A 16,171-nucleotide genomic window follows, 5' to 3' on the forward strand; every position below is an offset into this window, starting at 1 on the left:
TTTCTGGTAAAATATGATACGAAATAACTTGGAACTATTAACTTAAGACAGGGAAAAACAAGCTTTGCTTTATGGTAGGAGTGTCTGCTGGAAAGAGTTGGTCAGTGCAAATACCCCATTGCCTCCGAAGAGCGGGTGCACCTTGTTATTATAAGGGAAGATCTATTTTGCAGGCACTGTAATCTATCCTGGTGTTGTTGTAGCAGACTGCTCCACGCGATATCGCAGTAATCAAAGAGTGGGAGAATCATTATATTGAAAACAAGTATCGCTGCCTCTTTTGTCTCTACTACGCCCAAGGACTGACTAACTCTGTTTGCAACCTTCTTACACAGATAGTCCGCGTAAGCTTTCCAATCATGAAATTGTCAAAAACTGCACCTAAATATTAAAATGTTTTCACGCAAGATATGTCCAACAAACGTAAATAACACACTTCGATAGCATCAAGTAATGAAAGCAATCAATCCTAAAATTGAGTTAAAGAAATCAGGAAAAACATTAAAATACACATAATCTAAAGATTTTTTTAATAAAATATATCATCCAAACTCTAAAAGAAATATTTAAGCTGACTTAAAACACCAACTTTTGGTGAAACAACCTTTGAAAGCATGGTTGCCATGGAAATGTCAAGTCAAGTAATCAAACAAAAATCATATCAAAATGTTACCTGATAGATTTCAGCTTTGAAAAGAATGAATACTTGCTGGCACTTTGTGCCTTAGTGTTCTTCTCCAAACAGTTTTTGAGTGATATCAAGAGCATGCTGTTCAGACTGACGAGCTGAAGCATCCTCGCCTTGCGCATTTTGTATTATCGCGAGTTCAAAAAAACTTTCAGCTACACTCGGGTGTTCTTCTCCAAACAGTTTAAGCCCTATATCAAACGCACGCTGTTTAGACTGAAGAGCTAAGGGAAAGTCGCCTATTTCATGTTGTGTGTCCCTGAGTGAACGGTAACTGTCAGCTGTATTTGAGTGTCCTTCTCCAAACAGTTCAAGCCTGATATCAAGAGCACGCTGTTTAGACTGAAGAGCTGAGGAAAAGTCGCCTAGTTCATTTTGTGTGTCCCCGAGTAAATGGTAACTGTCAGCTGTGCTTCAATGTTCCTCTCCAAACAGTTTACGCCTGATGTCCAGTGTACGCTGTGCAGACTGAAGAGCTGAGGAAAAGTCGCCTAGTTCATTTTGTGCTACCCCGAGTGAATGGTAACTGTCAGCTACACTTGAGTGTTCTTCTCCAAATAGTTTACGCCTGATATCCAGTGCACGCTGCGCAGACTGAAGAGCTGAGGAAAAGTCGCCTAGTTTATGTTGTGCTACCCCGAGTAAATGGTAACTGTCAGCTGTGCTTGAGTGTTCTTCTCCAAAGTGTTTACGCCTGATATCCAGTGCACGCTGTGCAGACTGAAGAGCTGAGGAAAAGTCGCCTAGTTCATTTTGTGCTACCCCGAGTGAATGGTAACTATCAGCTACACTTGGGTGTTCTTCTCCAAAGTGTTTACGCCTGATATCCAGAGCACGCTGTGCAGACTGAAGAGCTGAGAAAAAGTCGCCTAGTTCATGTTGTGTGATGTTGAGTGAATGGTAACTGTCAGCTGTTCTTGAGTGTTCTTCTCCAAACAGTTTACGCCTGATATCCAGTGCACGCTGTGCAGACTGAAGAGCTGAGGAAAAGTCGCCTAGTTTATGTTGTGCTACCCCGAGTGAATGGTAACTGTCAGCTGTTCTTGAGTGTTCTTCTCCAAAGTGTTTACGCCTGATATCCAGTGCACGCTGTGTAGACTGAAGAGCTGAGAAAAAGTCGCCTAGTTCATGTTGTGCTACGCCGAGTGAATGGTAACTGTCAGCTGTGCTTGAGTGTTCTTCTCCAAACAGTACAAGCCTGATATCCAGTGCACGCTGTGCAAACTGAAGAGCTGAGGAAAAGTCGCCTAGTTTATATTGTGTAATCCCGAGTGAATGGTAACTGTCAGCTGTTCTTGAGTGTTCTTCTCCAAACAGTTTACGCCTGATGTCCAGTGCACGCTGTGCAGACTGAAGAGCTGAGGAAAAGTCGCCTAGTTCATGTTGTGTGATGTTGAGTGAATGGTAACTGTCAGCTGTTCTTGAGTGTTCTTCTCCAAACAGTTTACGCCTGATGTCCAGTGCACGCTGTGCAGACTGAAGAGCTGAGGAAAAGTCGCCTAGTTCATTTTGTGCTACCCCGAGTGAATAGTAACTGTCAGCTACACTTGGGTGTTCTTCTCCAAAGTGTTTACGCCTGATATCCAGTGCACGCTGTGCAGACTGAAGAGCTGAGGAAAAGTCGCCTAGTTCATGTTGTGTGATGTTGAGTGAATGGTAACTGTCAGCTGTTCTTGAGTGTTCTTCTCCAAACAGTTTACGCCTGATATCCAGTGCACGCTGTGCAGACTGAAGAGCTGAGGAAAAGTCGCCTAGTTTATGTTGTGCTACCTTGAGTGAATGGTAACTGTCAGCTGTGCTTGAGTGTTCCTCTCCAAACAGTTTACGCCTGATATCCAGTGCACGCTGTTTAGACTGAAGAGCTGAGGAAAAGTCGCCTAGTTTATGTTGTGTAATCCCGAGTGAATGGTAACTGTCAGCTGTGCTTGAGTGCTCCTCTCCAAACAGTTTACGCCTGATATCCAGTGCACGCTGTTTAGACTGAAGAGCTGAGGAAAAGTCGCCTAGTTCATTTTGTGCTACCCCGAGTAAATGGTAACTGTCAGCTACACTTGGGTGTTCTTCTCCAAAGTGTTTACGCCTGATATCCAGTGCACGCTGTGCAGACTGAAGAGCTGAGGAAAAGTCGCCTAGTTGATGTTGTGCTACGCCGAGTGAAAGGTAACGGTCAGCTGTGCTTGAGTGTTGTTCTCCAAAGTGTTTACGCCTGATATCCAGTGCACGCTGTGCAGACTGAAGAGCTGAGGAAAAGTCGCCTAGTTCATGCTGTGTGATGTTGAGTGAATGGTAACTGTCAGCTGTTCTTGAGTGTTCTTCTCCAACCAGTTCAAGCCTGATATTAAGTGAACGCTGTTTAGACTGAAGAGCTGACGAAAAGTCGCCTCGTGCATGTTGTGTTACCCCGTGGTCAGCATAGCTCTTTGCTAGTGCTTCTTGATGAAGTTCCAGAGTCGGGGAGTTGGGTTCGTGGATTAGCGAATTTTCTTTGCTACTTTTGCATTGTTCAATTGCCTTTTCATGATACAGGATCCTTTCCGCGGACAGTTTCTCTGCGTCTTCCCGTTTGCTGGACACATTCTCAAGTACTCTATTAACATTGCGCTGGAAATTAAACAAACCAAGTGAACTCTGGAGGACTGGGTTTTCGAACTCTTTTGCCATATTTAGCACGACGTTGCTTACACACTGTTTGGTGTCAGGATCAGATACATGTTTTATTGCTTCACTCACGAGAGAGAGAATTTCTAATGTTAATGGGGTATTTATTAAATTTTCAGGGTTTCTTTCGATCATTTCCTCTTCTCCATTTTCACTCTTTCTTTTCTTCATTGCAGGAATAATAAAAAGGTTTGTGTCTCCCACTGTTCTGCATTCCTCGAGCGCTTTGCTGTAGAACATTGACATTCTTGAGGGGTTCTTTACGAATCGATAATAAATAGCAAGTATCTGAAGCATAATGATTCTTAGAATCCTCTGCTCGGAGTCAGGGGTATCATCCATCAAGGAAAGAGCCTCTTGTAAGTGCTGAACTCCGTCTTCTGTTTTTCCGGTAACCAGTTGATAAATGCCGCTGTAACACAGGTGTTTTCCTCTATCATTAACCGGCAGTGAAGGACACGACGGCTCATACGTCCCTTCCGAAAGCAGCTGCATCGTCCTTCCGTAAGAACCCAAAGGTACTTCAGTAAAAGCCAAGGAAACAAGTAACTGCCTGTAGACCACGTTGTTCCCATCCTTCCTGGCTGCTTCAATTGCTGAGTCGTAAATTTTGTCTATGTTTTCGCCCTCGCACCAATATAGGCTGTCTAGAAATAGCTCTGCTTTTACCAGAGCTCGAAAAACGTTGTCAGAAGTCTTGGAATCGTAACAGCCTTCTATAAGACTTGTAAGGAAACTTTGTTCATGTTCATAGAACTCAACAAATGCAGACATGGAATCTCCTGCCAAAAACTGCTCATTAAGCTCCTCGAATCTGGAGACGTAAAACGTACGCAGGCGAGATTTGGCATCAAGAATCGTTCCTTTCATTTCATGTTCTCCCCTTTCTCTTGCAAAAGACTGAAGTAGTTTATGTATCGCAAATAATCCAGATTTGGAACCTGAATCGAGAAAAGATCTCCTCCGAAGGGTTTGGAGGATGTTTTTCGCCGCAACATTTTGAGACATACCTAGAACAGCTGCAGCAATCTTTACATCGAAACTCTCTGGAAGAACACTCAAGGACGCAAGAGCTTCTTTCTCTTGAGCAGAGAGTCTCTGAAATGAAGAGTCAAATAGGAGTTTCAGTCTTAGATGGCTTGGATAATCTGGATTGTCCAACATCCCCACCATGTCACTACTTTCTAAACACCTCGTCAAGTCATCTAGAACTTGACTTTGGTTGTCAACATCATCTTCAGAAATAGAGGAACACAATAACTTCATGGCCAAAGGTACATGACCGCAGATTTGCTGAATTCGTGTGCAGTCAGAAGCGGTGGCATTTGGGAGTAATTCGTGAACAAGGGTTTGAGAGGAAAACTCATCTAATGGACAAATTCTTACTGCCTGGTGGCCTTGGAATTGAACATTCATAAATTCTAACGATTCCCTCGTGGTTATAACCAATGTCACTTTCGCGGTTCGTCTGAGAATTTCTTCGAGGAAATGTGTAAAATCTTCTTTGACTTTCAATATTCCACTTTCGAGTAAGTCGTCAGCATTATCAAGAATTAGTACAAAAGAATCTGAAATCTCGTTAAAAAGTTGGAAAAGCTCATCATCAAGTGAAAGACGCTGTTGTTGTTGTTGGTCATTTGTGGCAGGTCGTCAAAAAAAGCTAAGAAGCTTTGATGTCAGATCATCTTTTGACTGAAGTCCTCGCAAGGAGAGGAAGTAGACGGGTAATCCCTGTGAGTCGAGATAGTGTCCAACGGCGATTGCAACCGACGTTTTTCCGAATCCTGGTGAACCCCAGATCGACACGATTCGGTTTGACCCAGAAGTCATGTGACCAGTGATTTCTTCACACTCCCTCTGGCGGCCAGTGAAGTGTGGAACCATTGGAGGAAGACATGATTTGGGCAGTGATTGCTTCGCATCTTTAAAAGACAGATTTAAATAATAATAATCATAAAATTATAAATAATTACTTTCTGCATGTATGATAACCGAAGCGTACTAGACTGGTAGGCCTTGAAATACTGTGGCTCAACAAAGGCTCAATCAATTAAAATAAAAAGTCAAGCAATCCATGGCATAATACTAGATAATTAAAAGTAGTTGTTGTTAACGTGGAACTAACATAGTAATAGACCTTTTTCGCTTGGGCGCCTCTGTTTTCCCATTACAGACCACGTGATATTCTCTAGAGAATTGTTCTTTTGTCTATCTAAAAATGATCTTTTCTTATGCACAGTACTATTTGACCATCACATGGTCTGAAATGGGGCAAAAACCGCCCAGTGGAAAAAAGGTCTATTGAACTATGCAAAGAGTTCAAAATTAAGAAACTTGCGGTGGCCTCATGCACGCCCAAAAGAAAGCATAAAATAATATGCTCAGCTGGACTTAAAATAAGTAGTTTAGTTTAACCGAGATCTGCTTTGGACACGTTCCTTGTGATTTACTGCTTACCTGCTACACTGTTTTATGGTTATCGCGATCAAGGAAAGCCAAGAAAACACGCCATAGAAGTAAATTCATTATCACTGTTTGTAATAGTCAATCATTTCAGATTTGTCAGTGATAGTTTTATATGGATTTTATGAGCTTTAGGATATTACGTGCATGGTACGGTATTGACGGCCATTGACCGCGTGGCATAATGATTTTTGAAACGTTTATATCAGTTATTCCCGCTTCGCTCGTTTTCATTGTTTCGTTAATTACCAATTGATTTCGTTAAGTAGAATATATTGTACATTTCAATGTCAGATCGAATTAAAATCAGTGATACGATTGCGAGTGTTCTTCGGTAGTGGATCGTCTCGGTTTCCTTGCGAAACAGTTTTAAATTTCGTTTGCCAGTGGTGTATTCAGTAATTTTTGAAACAATATATTAAAACCGTTACTCTACAAAGATAAAATAAAATACGTTACCTGGCTTGTCTTGAGTTTGAACTTCTTTCAGATCATTGATCTTAAGTTCCAACCTAGCGATGTCTTCTTTCTTTGCTGCGTTCTCCATGTTCCCCTTTAACTCGTCGATATCTGAACTCACGCCCTCTACAAACTTGATATATGCCTGGGTCTCCTGTTTCATAGCCTGCTCCAATTTGCGAACTTCTTTTGTGGGAAAGTTCGACTCGGTCAAACCACCAATGACATCAATGGGATCTACTTTGATTCCTAGAGCTTTGAATGTATCTTTAGAGAGCTGCACATATTGATCAAATGTTGCTTTGACAATCTCAGAACTGGTTGAGTGACAAAGCGAATTTCTTAGCAGTCGAAGTTGATCAATTGCAAGTGCAAATGTTTCTACCCTGTTTCCACCCGGGCTCATCACAGATGCATGGAATATTCCATGGGCTAACTTATGAGGCTTCACGTACAGATCACTGAGTGTCCTGTGATGACCTTTGCTGTCGGGCAAAGCGAAGGAACGCGCGTAAATAGTGGCCTGGAACAAGGCGGTACAATCCCATTCTTCGTAAGAGAGGTTTGTGGGAACTTTGGTCCTGCCACGTTCTGCACGAAGAAACATGTTTCTTACCGCAACGGAGTCATCCCACGGTTGGAAACCAGGGAGATGTCCAAAAGTGGTGTCCCACATGGATCTGAAAGTATGACGTAATGCCTTGGGAAATTCATTCAGTACAATTGAAGCAAACTTGAAATAGTTCAACTGCTCGTCCTGAAACGGCTGCAGAGCCATCCTTCCTTATATCAGCAGTGATCAAGGACCTGCTGGACTGCCTGTCAAAGCCTAAAAAACAGGACCCTCAATGTTACTTTGGGTCTCTCAAATGATAAATAAAACTTAGGGTTTGAAGGGTGGAACTGAGTCTCGGTTGGGCGCAATACGACCAGGGGGTACACCCTCAAAATGCCGACAAAAGCCCACCGCCTCAAACAGGCTCTGCCACCATGTTGGCTGTTGCATATCCTCGTTGTTACCTTGGTAATGTAGTTTCCTACAAACTATAGCCGAGGAACAATGGGAAAAGGCGAGCCGTCCCAGGGCCTTCAAATGACGGGATCACAGTGGCTAAGGGAAAGACAACCCTGACGAAAACCCCTGGCCCTCCAGGTTGGGGGCTGAGTAGTACGCAACCCTCTACCATCACAAAACCCTATTGGTTACATAAACATCAACAGGAGTTCGCACGACTCAACTTTTACAAATTTCAAGGCCACGAAAACCGGAAGAGGCGTTGATATTATGGGGTTTGTCGCTGTGAAAAGGGAAGTACTGGGTGTTGTCAATACAGCATCGATTGAAATCAGAAGTTAATTTTCTTTTTACAGACACATCATGTACCTTATATGAAGGCTGGAAGCCGCGCCTTGAAAACTGGACCAAACTTTCAACGATTCCGAAGAATTCCAAAAGAAGTTTGTACAGTGTAGTTTTATTAAGGCCAATTCGTCAAACCGAGTAACGTCCATTTTGCTGTAAGTTTTACAGCAAAATGAATGGGGAAATCTCTTTGACAGCTGACGGTTAATAATAAGCTGTTTTGACGGCTGACGGTTATAAATAAGCTGTTTTGACGGCTGACAGTTAGATGTTAGGTCATTTGAAGGTTAATTTTTCGGAATGACGTTTATAACACGAAATTAAAGCGGATACAGTTTTGCCCATATTTGAATAATCCAATCAGTTCTTGTGCATTAAAAATTAGAGTTTGGTCTTCAAATATGTGTCTAATTAGCGTGATTACTTCCTTTTTGTTACCGCTGGACGTACTAATCGCCTGCACCCGAGACTAGACTGAGTTAAAGGACTCGTCCATAAATTTATTTTTGTGATATATTAAAACGATCATTTATAGACAGCATAACTTAACCCATTTAAGTCAGTCGTTGAGTTCTTAATTATCTGGACTTTTGACGGCTACTAATGGCTGGCTTCTACATTTGACGATTGACGGTAAAAATATTGCGTTTTTGACGTTGAAGGTTAATTTTTTGGCCATTTAACGGTTGACGGTTAACTGTACTTTTGACTATTTTTCGTTTTAACAAAAGAACTAGAGATTCAGCGCTATGCGCCGCTTGCGTTGCGAGTTACGCTACGGAATAACACAACCTTTTTTGTGTCTTACTTTTAAGACCAATTAATAAGGCAATGTTCATGTAACAATGTTGCATGGCAAGTAGTACCATGTTGCGCGTGTTACCAACCTTTTGCCGTGTACAACATGTTCTGTCAAGGTGGCTGGAGATATTAACCAAGAACAAGAGACAACGACGGATCTAGATCATCGTCTTTTGCCAAGAAAGAGTCCCATGTCCAGCCATCATGAACGAACAAGCTTGGTCAATAAAGGATTTATCATCTGGGATAAGAAACAGCGGTATACAGCTCGTAATCCTGAGCAGCCAAGATAGAGCCATCTTGCCCGTTCGGTGAGCAAATCACACCTCAGTTGAGCCTAAGGATCTGGTTCATCTTGTTCACTCACGGAGGTGCAACCTGGTTCCCAGGTTGACGAAGGTGACCATATAATAAATGGAGTTAACGTCATTTCTAGTTCACCTACGAAGTTGCTACAACTCCCTAAAGGGTGGTTCCGGCAACAATGCTTTCAACTTCCAATTTTTAAGGAAGCATTGTTGAGCGACATTTTGCAAGGAAAATGTTTCCAGTATTAAAGTGCCTATAAACCCCCAAAATGTTTTTATCTTAATGAAATCTTTATATGGAACAAAGAAAACTGCCGCAAAAATTTTTGCATTTGGTTAAATGTTTTTATGAATTTTTTAAGTGAGCGTCATTTGTAGCCTTACCGAGCAAAGGGGAGAATGGTATTAGAGACGTCATTCCAGGCCTTTGCTCTCATCGCTTTGGTTATTCGGTGTTTTCAGCGTTTAGTATTTTATGAAAGAACGTTTATTCAACTCCAAAAAAAGTGTAATAATCACATCTATTGATAATGTCGTCCAGCGATACTAGCTTTGATTCAAGGTCGGATTCCGAGGCCGCAGAAACGGAGGTTGAGTACGACTTAGAAGTCGAGGTTTCGTCAAAAGCGAGCGAACAAGGAGACACCTCAGACGATGATGAACCAGAAGATGTCGACGCCAATGAGCCGTTAACAGACAAGAAGTGGCTGGCTAAATATGAGGCAGGAAGACAAACGGAACAAGAACTCGAAGAGACGCTACAAAGGTGAAGCAGAAGAAGTCAAAGAATGGTAAGTTTGTTTTGGGTTGCTTGCGATGCACCATTTTCGAGTGCGCAGTTGTCAGGCGTTCATTTATAATAGTGAGATTATTTTTCTTTGCAAATTTTCATCCGTATTTTATTGACCAGGTGCAATTGTGCCAAATGCAGCCTTGCCTGTTTGCAAAACATCAGTGAATGCTGCTGTTGCTACGAGTTAGACGGACGTGTCGAAGCTTTAGAGAGCGATATGGAGCCAGGGCGTATGGAAAATATTGAATCCGGAATTGGAACCGGAACCGGAACCGGCACCGGCACCGGAGATATAAAAATTGGATGTTTTTGGGGTGTTACGGACAATAATTGCTCTAGCAAGAATTTTCATCTCCACACTAGTGCGAGATGTAATTGTAATAGAGATACTGAGTATCGTGTTTTTAATCTCCATGTTGTTTCACTCGTCGATTGCATGTAATCAAATAAAAAACGCAAATGTTGTAATTCCAATTAAACGCGACTTCCTGCTAATCGCAGACATTAATACCCAGTAAGAAAAACCAATCTTTCACAATCACAAAAATTGGTTTGCGCAAAATACAAAAAATTGCCCATCCGCAAAAAAACACTCCCGCAAAAATTTCGTGCCTCACGGTATGCCTTGAATTTAAGGTCGATCTTTTACCTCGTTTCTTTTAACGGGCGAATATAAATTGCAATGGATACGCATTTCGCGTTAAAGATATTTTGACTTAATTAATCTGCAAATATTAAAGGAAAAAACAAAAACAAAACGACATTTCACCGCGTAAAAGAGTTAACGTTTGTTTATTAAACAAAGCCATATGGGTTCTATTTTCTCAAGCGAACTTACACATCACGCTTCTACATGACTTCATAAAAAAAAAGCACTGAAAATGAAAATTTCTGCCCTTACAATTCGTACCTATTTCTTGAAAGGGCTCAGTGTATCATCCATTTCCAATTGAGAGAAAGGCAGCAAAGGGAGGTGTACTGATGTCAGTTATTCTTATTTGATCCCAAGTTGCATCATTCACGCCTATGTGGCTCTAGGGTCCATGGAAGATATGGAACCCGGAATCCGGAATCCGGAAACGGCGCCGGAACCAGACATATAAAAATTGGAGATGTTTTGAGGATGCTACTGACAATAATTGCTCTACCAAGAATTTCATTTCCGTGTGGAATATTATTTTCTTTATGTCAATTTTGGTCCGTTCGGGGCAAAACTTTTCTTTGAGACTGATTTCACATGGGTCTTCAAGATCTCCCCCAAGGAACAGAGCTAACGGGTATCACACAACATCCTGGATATCATTCCGTTTACCTCCAGAAGTGGAGTCTTGGACTGGCAGCGGTCTAGAAAATTACAGGATCTAGAAAATGAACTTACGCGCGTGATGTGCAAAATGTTCGCCAACAAAGACTCCGCTTGTCTTTTACCGTATTTTGAAAGTAGAAAGATGAGTGGAACTTAACTGGCTTGCTTAATTTATAGAAAACGTAAATACCCGATGTTTTGTATGAGGGGTGTGGTAAAATTAGCAACATGGGAACACCGAAACACCGGAACACCTGAGAACAACCCGGACCTAATTAATGCAAACCCCAAAAATACTATCCGCTAACTTTAATCCTAACCGTAACCAAACTTTACCTGCCGTAAACATTTTTATTTTAACCGGTTTCCGCCAGAGCGCGCCATTGCGGGAATCCCGCATTACAATCAGAGATAGCCCCCAGAAAAACGAAAAAAGGGCCAATTTGGCCCTCTCCTTTCACAGGACTGTAGGCTTAACACAGGCAGAATATTTTAAAAGCCATCCCAGGGCTCGAAATTGTGATCGATACGGTCGCCAATGCAACTCACATTTCGTCCTTGGCGACCAAAAATTCTGGTTTAGTCGCCATAATAAGGCTTAATGGCGACTACATTTCTCTATGTTGACGATCAATAACGGTTATTTTGTCACACATTATGTCTTTCTAGAAAATCATATTGAAAGATCTTTGCTTCTAAAACATTCCACATAAGAAAAGAAGTCAATCCGTCCTCTTGCTTTGCTGTATTGATTCTTTCATATCGGAAAACTTCCAAATGGTTGACCCTGTTTGAAATCGCCCTATAATGCATTGCAAACCCTATGTCACTGACTACGTCATGTATGCCTAAGGATTGTTCTCTTATAATGCACGGATCCTTCATACTAGTAGTATCTGATTCAAAAGAAACTTTACTGGGTAGAAACACTTCAAAAATCACTTTCTATCAAATTTTGTCATAGATCGTAATAAACTGCTTTATTACCCTTGGTAGGGGTAGCTTTGAATTCATTGGCCCCTTCCCTAAAAAATATGGCCCCTAAAAAAGATCTTCAGGGGCCCCTTTGGCCCTCAACTAAAATTTTCTGGCTGAAACACTGAGTTGTTTAGTTTTTATTGTATTTCCTAGTGACATTAAACATAATTTATGCTCCAGTTGGATAAATAATATTGACGTTGAATGTTCTCTTCGTTGCACAATAAGATTTTCGAAATCCCCCTTCTTTTGTGAATCATTGAAATTCCACTTTAGATCCAAGTTGTCTTGCTTTTGTTGTACCTTGCAAAGCAAAAATTTATGTCCAAATTCCCACTGCTTTATTCTACTCTACACTTCAAGTAATACGAACCTTTCATATTTCCAAGCACACAGTAGCTACTTGGAATGTAACCACAACTTTTAATTAACATTTATCTGCTGCATTTAGTTTCAGTTTTTTAGGAAGTGTTTCCTATTGGGAATTATAGATTCTTAGGGAATAAGAGGAATCCTTTCTCTGCCTGTGCATATGATGCAATCAGGAAAGCATTCCCTTGTTCAAAGGATAAAGAATTCACTGGATTTGAACTTGATGAAGAGGATGCTTGAAATATTACTTGCATGGTCATTAACAAAAGCGTAGCATTTGTCAGCAAAACATGAAAATAGTGTAACATATTTAATTCAGTTTATAACGTGTTTTGTCATACTGAGATAATAAACATCATGTACTCCTGAGACTCAGAACTCCCGCCATGACACTGGCTGTAAAAACTTATGATATACAATGACATCAGCAAAAACACTAAGGCCCAGGTCAAACATCAATCTTCACAGGAGATGAACTAAATTGCAATTTGAGTCAATCCAAACAGGCAAAGCTTGACCGTTGGGCCAAATGTCAAACTTAATTCGAATTTAGATCGCCAAACACGTGTTGGTCAATCTAAATTCAGTCACACAAACTCAGTTGAGTCAGACATCGAACTTATCATGAACTTGAGTCACTCAGTTTAGTTCATCTCATGTGAAGTTTGGCGTTTGACCTGCACCTTAAATTCCAAAAACTATTGGCTTTACTGATTCTTGGGACAGGAAACCTTTTTATGTCCTTTAGTTGGGTGTTCACAAAGTAAGCATTTGGGTGCTGCTTTTTCTTCTCGGCTGCCACTGGAATGTTTCCAGGTTCTTGAACTTGATTTACTAAAATGTAATGGGCAAAATGTCATTTATATTTACTGTTACCCTCTGTGGCGAATGTAATGGATAAGTAAAGCAAGTGTGACATAAATAGTTCAGTCTGTATTCAGTGAAGGTCAAAATTGAATCGATGGAAGAGCACTCTCAAGCCAAGATCTATAAGAGTAAGCCAGAACTAAGCAACGGCGATGTAAATACTGACTATTTTTATTCATTAGCGGAAATATTCAAATCAGTTGCCAGTCGCATGGAGTTTGTTTACGATAAACCTCGGATAAACCGTCACGCTAATGCAAATGTTAGCTGATATTTGTGCTTTCAGCGTAGAATACTAGATGTAACACAGACATACTTTTAAAAATTAGCCTTTATGCTTAAACATTTGCCAGTAAAAGCGAAAATGTGATGTTTAGCATGAATATTTTGAGGGCAAAAGTTCTTTTTAACTTGTGAGTTTACCAATGGAGCCATCACGCAAAGTGTCATCAAAAGTCATTAATTAACAAACTGACGTCAGTTTTTCATGCATCTGTCCTGGTATTGATCATGAATTCCTACTTAATGTTTACGCTACATGACTACCGGCGAGGAGTGGCAGGGAATGTAAAGGGACAAGGCACCAGAGGGAGTTGGGGTCCGGACTGAGGGGTAGGTGCGTGGACGGTTGCTATGGAAACCGCGACCACATCAAGGTCCTTTGCACCGAGTCACACCAGTGGAGTAAAGTAAGAGGACAGGACTGAAGCGAACAGGGGGGAGAGGGAGGAGCAAAAATACGCAGGAGAAACCCAGCGAAACAACAGTTACACATACGACACAAACGCGGAGATGAGCATACCAGACGACATGGCCCACAGCAAGGGCTTGTGGCGAGAGCGAGGTTGAGTCAAGCCGAGACCTGGGCGCTGCTTCACCAAACATTAACTTCTGCCAACAAACTTGACACCACTTTTTGTTTGTGCTACGCGACTACCCATGAGGAGTGGCAGGGGACACAAAGGAGCGAGGCGCCAGAGGCCTGTTCCCCAAGCGAGTTGGGGGCTCAACTGAGGGGGTAAGTGCTTGAACAGTTGCTCTGGAAACTGCAACCAAACTGACAAGACAAAGGAAAGGAAGGCTCCAAGCACCTAAAAGGAAGGCCCTGGTGCAAGCTGAAGCATCCCCACAATGGAACCCGGTGTAGGAGGCGGGCAAAACAAACGCCACACGCAAATTGAGATAATTACAGTAACAAATTATTAACAAATAGTCACGACGACGAGGAGGCCAGCTGTCGGGCTGCCTGGCGGAGAGTATCGTGGGACTTTCGGACGTAGACCAGATAAGCGTTGCTCGACCAATGGCCGAGAGTCCTGATAAATGAGTCGGGAAGGCCTGTGGCGTTCGAGGAGGCGATGGCGCCGATCTGGAAACTATGGCTTGCGAAGTTGCCTTGGACAGCAGCCTTCGCAAGGATGGAGCGAGGGCAGTCTGTAACCTGGAGGTGAGAGAGGGGTTTCCCATCTGCAAAGAGGAACAGCAGAAAAGACGAATCGCCGCGGTGATGCAGGTAAGCCGAGAGACTGGCAACTGGGCAAAGTGCGCCACCAGTTCGAGGAAGAAACAGCTTGACACCCTGGGAGAAGGGGTCGGTCTTGGAAGCCTTGATAAGTAGAAGCACGCCAGAGGTCCGAAAGTGTCAGTCCACCGCCAAGTCACTGATGGATAGGTGAACAGAGGGATCAAAGCCGGATGGTGGGCTGGTAAATTTGCTGGCGTGCAGAGAGCCAAACCAGGCTGTCGAGAAGGCTGCCCAGAGCAAAGTACTATTGAGATTGGCGAGATTCAGGTACGTGTGGATAATTAGCATCAGGTCGTGGGTTACATGAAGGCGAGAAAACCTAGCCTGCACCATAGACCCTTGGGAGTGCTTAATTCCTTGGAGAACATGTTCGAGACGGGAAGTGGCAGTTAGTGGGTCATCAAAGCCCGAGTCAATTTGCAGAGAATGAACTGCAGCCAGATAGCACTTGACAGTACAATATAAAACAGACGACAGGTGCGAGACGAAGAGCTCGAGAGTCGACTCGGACGCCGGGAACGGAGAACCGGATTGACAGAGGAGTCCAACCGAGGTGCAAAACTGAAAGAAACAGTGCTGGCCAGAGGAATATGAGCAGCAGGTGGAAGGCTCCAAGCTGACCTGAGGTAGGTCCTTCACTCGCTGTTGGAAGTCACAGAGTTCAGGTGCTCGAGCAGCTGGGCCGGGAGTGGTGTTGGCTCGAAAGATGCTGAGGGAGCCAGGTTCGACCTGGCACATGGGAAGCAGAGACCCAGAAGGAGTGGTGAGCTGCTGCTAAAAAGAGACTGCCCAGCAGATCTCCCAGTGCCCTGTTGAAGCCGAAATGTTTGGTAATCACGTCGACCACACCTTGGTTGTCACACAGGAAGCGTACTTGGAGACCGCGCCAGTCAATGAAATCAATGGCATCTTCGACCTGGGTATAAGAGAGTGTGAAGTTGTCGCCAATGATGCCATCAACATCATTCCGGCAGGGTGCAAGAGAGCCACAATTAGCCTCCACTTGCCCAGCCTGCCGCGTTTTGGGATGATGCCGAATCTGCTGATATGAAGGGCAGGAAGAGGAGGCAAGGGAAAAGGTGCGGCGACCCTGCCAAGCTGGACTTCCCAAAACAAGTACTCGTCCATGACCTGGAGATTCTGGAGGGCAGACTCCATGTTCTGGGAAGCGGACTGGAGCCAAGAGATCTATGACAGATTGAAGCCGACTCTGAAGCGTGGCAGAAACTGGATAGGAAGTACGGGAAGGCAATGGACGAAAGGCAATGGACGACGGGTGATTCTGAAATTTGGACAGCAACGCGGTGATGCTGAGTGGAGAGATAGCTGCAGCAGATGGAAGGAGTGGCGCTGAAGGAACAGGAATGTGTGGAGAGGGGGAGGTCGAGCTCACCAATCAAGCAGAAAATGAGGAGGCTGGACAGTACACACAGGAAGAGGCGGCACTCGCACAGCAGACTGGAGGAATGAACTGGAATAGGGCGAAGACACAGAAGAACAAGACAGAGCAAAAGATGAAGGAATGGAAGGCAGAAAGTTAGCACGTGTAGGAGAGCCCCCGACACCAGGGGGGAGAGGAGAAGTAAGAGT

The 16,171-nt window shown here is 43.1% G+C and overlaps 1 pseudogene across 1 annotated transcript in view; it reads right to left on the minus strand.

The window, feature by feature from the left end:
* Positions 1–16,171, minus strand: part of LOC145485097 (uncharacterized) — a 51,755-nt pseudogene that overhangs the window by 22,811 nt on the left and 12,773 nt on the right. Inside the window, exons 3-5 of the transcript XR_014049143.1 lie at positions 8,519–8,810; positions 6,269–7,097; positions 1,325–5,268 (exon numbers count right to left, since the gene is read on the minus strand). The product of XR_014049143.1 is annotated as an uncharacterized LOC145485097 (transcript). The remainder of the gene's footprint in view (positions 1–1,324; positions 5,269–6,268; positions 7,098–8,518; positions 8,811–16,171) is intronic.

The sequence above is a fragment of the Orbicella franksi genome, chromosome 4 (assembly GCF_964199315.1).
Source record: "Orbicella franksi chromosome 4, jaOrbFran1.1, whole genome shotgun sequence".
NCBI lineage: Eukaryota > Metazoa > Cnidaria > Anthozoa > Scleractinia > Merulinidae > Orbicella > Orbicella franksi.